The following is a 3,342-nucleotide window of genomic DNA, read 5'->3' on the forward strand; positions in this document are numbered from 1 at the left end:
AGGTTTTTAAGAATATTGAGTACGTTGTGGTCTGTGGATGCCAATACATTAGAAAAGTGGTGTCAAGTGTCAACTCAATTAGCCCAAATCTAGTCGTCCTGTTAGATTACGATAACAGACTTAGGTCCCGTTTGTTTAGAATTTAATGGACTTAATTAAAAAAAAAAAAGACTTAACCCATTGAGTTAATAGAAATTGTTTGTTTTGACTTAATACGTACAAACATTATTTAACCATTTTAATGGTTAAAAAAACAAACAGGTGTTAGTGGCTCGGTTAGAACATGTAGTGAAGTATATATTAACTTATTGTAGTAGATGTACTATATGTAAATGATCGTGTGTTTGAAAGAGCTAAAATATCAACCCAAATAATTTATACTCCATAATTAATTACAAAAGAAATCCATTTGCAAGCATTCGACAAGAATTGAATATTATCTAGTAAACTCGATATGAGGTTGATTTAATGGTCTCTTACTTTGTTCAGCGCTACTAGAAGTCTAGAACACCCGACATGAAGAAAAACCAAATTCCACAAGTGGATTAGAAAAAGAAAAGGAAAAAAAAAAAAAAAAAAAACGACTTCGCTTTCTTACTTGATGGGCTTATATATAGGGGCACTTAGTAACAATTTATCTCGGGGTTGCTAGAAACACAATTTACTACTTGCGGAACAAACTATATCGATAAATAGAACAATGAAGTATACTTTTCTTGAATGGGCAATGAAACAACCCCGATTAAACCTCATACATTGGAACCAAAGACTCGCCTATATATTCCGGATAAACTGAATAAAGAAAACGCCGTACATGTACCCAATTATATCTTCTTAATGGCCTTATTGTGATACTTGAACCTTTTTTTTTTTTTTTTTTGTGATAGTTGAACTTTAAAATGGTTTTTTTTCCGCAGCTTGTCACCAAGTTGCTAGAGTTTTGGTTTAAAAATAACAGTTGTTATCTTAAAAAGTTGTTATGACATAGTATGTGACCTTGATTAATTATAACGAACAATAGTATCCGCAATGCGGCGGTGAGATTGTGAGGGTGATAGGTCATAGTAGGTGATAACTGATAAGTCATAGAGTGTAATAGCCAAATGCCTTAGCCATACGGGCTCCGTACCCAGATTTAAAATTTCGTCAAAAGTATATCGAATGACATCTCTAATGAAATAGCAAGAAATTTTAAGAACACTCATACAATTTTTATAATTTATCGATATATGGTTTTTGAGATAAAAGATTTTGAATTAATTAAAGGAGTAAAATGATTTATGGATGAAAGAGAAAAAAGTGAGTGGTTGAGATTTGAGGAGAGGGGAAAAAATGAGTGGTTGAAATTTAAGGGTATTATATGTATATTAGGTAGAGATATTTAAATTAGTAAATAAAAAAAATGGTAATTTAGGTATTTCAAATCATCTTTTGAGATTTTAAAAAATTGCAAAATACTTTATAAGATAGTATATATAGATATAGATATAGATATAGATATAGATATAGATATAAACTTGAATGGATAATGACTATAGATTATGAAATAGCTTAAGATGAAAGCCCAAAGGTAACAGATTCGTATTTGTACGACTATTTTTCTAATCTATTCGTCTACCTTAATTTATATTTATAGTTAAACTATACTATAACTATTGACATTTTATTTTATTTATTAATTAAAGTGGGTACTTTTTTATACCAAAATATGTATAGGTTGAACAACTCTATAAAATTATAGGGTATCATTAGTAGTTTGGAAGCCATTGCCCAACCACTAAACAAGAGCTGTGATCACGCTATGACTTCTTGGCAATGATACATAACCTTCCAAATGTATTCAACCACGATAAATAAGTAGTTTTATACTAGTGGGTTTTAAATGTTCTAATAGAGAAATGACGGGATATAAACTTTTATTAAGTTATACCTTATCTAAAAATAAAGAAAATATTCTTTTCAAAAAAATCTACCAAAAAAGTATGAAAATTGTTTTATATACCGCTCATCGGCTCATGGAATCTAACTGATCTCTTATCTAAAGTATCCAGCATACTGAAAAATGCAATACATTTTTTTTTATAAAGCCATAATACCTACCGCCTACGTCCAAATGTAAATATTTGATATTTAGGCTAATGAGCTAAAAATAAGAGATATATGCTGCTATACATACTATAAACGAAAACAGATAGTTTGTTACATTACATAAATATTTTTGTAATTAGCTACATAACATAAACATTTTGGTATAGTTAGTTACATTCCAAAGTCATAATCTCTACCGGTTACTTTCCAATGATAACTGGTATTTTACATACTATAGACGAAAACAGGTAGTTTGTTACATTACATAACGTTTTTGTACTTAGTTACATAACATAAACATTTTGACATAGTTACTTACATTCCCAGGTCATAATCCCTTAAATAAATACAAACAATTTTTTAAAACCCCCCGTTTTATATTTGATCAAGATAGTTTGATCCTGTGGGTAGTATTTGCTTGAAACACAATTATTTGATACGACCTATATTTAGGAAGAACTAGTATCGTTTTTTTGTTTGACTAATTAATAGGTAGAGTATAATATTTCATTTGTTGATTTATAGCACGAGCAATACATATAATGATCATATTGTCTAGGCTTTTAGTCTAAATAGTTTTAATGACATGAACAATTTGTCTAAAACTTATTTTATGTGTAAACGAAACAAAGTACTCGCACGTTGTGGCAGTGAGATGGTGGGGTGATAGGTCATAAGTCATAGGTCATAAGAGATGATAGGTCATAAAGTGTGATAGCAAATGCCTTAGTCGTACGGGCTCCTGCTCTTGGATTTAAAAATTCGTCAAAAGTATATCGAATGACATCTCCAATGAAAGAGCATTAAATTTTAAGAACACCCATATAATTTTTATAATTTATCAATGTACGACTTTTGAGATAAAAGATTTGAATTAATTAGAGGAATAAAAAGATTTATGGGGGAGAGAAAATAATGGGTGGTTGAGATTTGAAAAGAGAAAAAAAAAATAAGGGGTTGACTATTCTTCTAAGAGTATTATAAATAAGTGACAGAGATATTTTGAGATTTTTACTTAAAAGTTGAAAAGTTGAAAGAAATAAATACTTTATAATGTACTATGGATACATCTCAAAGTTGTGTTCTCTTTTGAATGTAACTTTTCCTTTTCATTCCGATGACTTGCGTATAATTTTGAAATATCACTTATCGATTTAAGGCTCGGCTCTTTTTTCACTTAATATACTTAATTGTTAAGAATTTAATGCATTTAATTAAATTTCATGTTCTTTATTTGACTTAATAAACAAAAAT

Source organism: Erigeron canadensis, chromosome 1, assembly GCF_010389155.1.
Source record: "Erigeron canadensis isolate Cc75 chromosome 1, C_canadensis_v1, whole genome shotgun sequence".
Lineage (NCBI taxonomy): Eukaryota > Viridiplantae > Streptophyta > Magnoliopsida > Asterales > Asteraceae > Erigeron > Erigeron canadensis.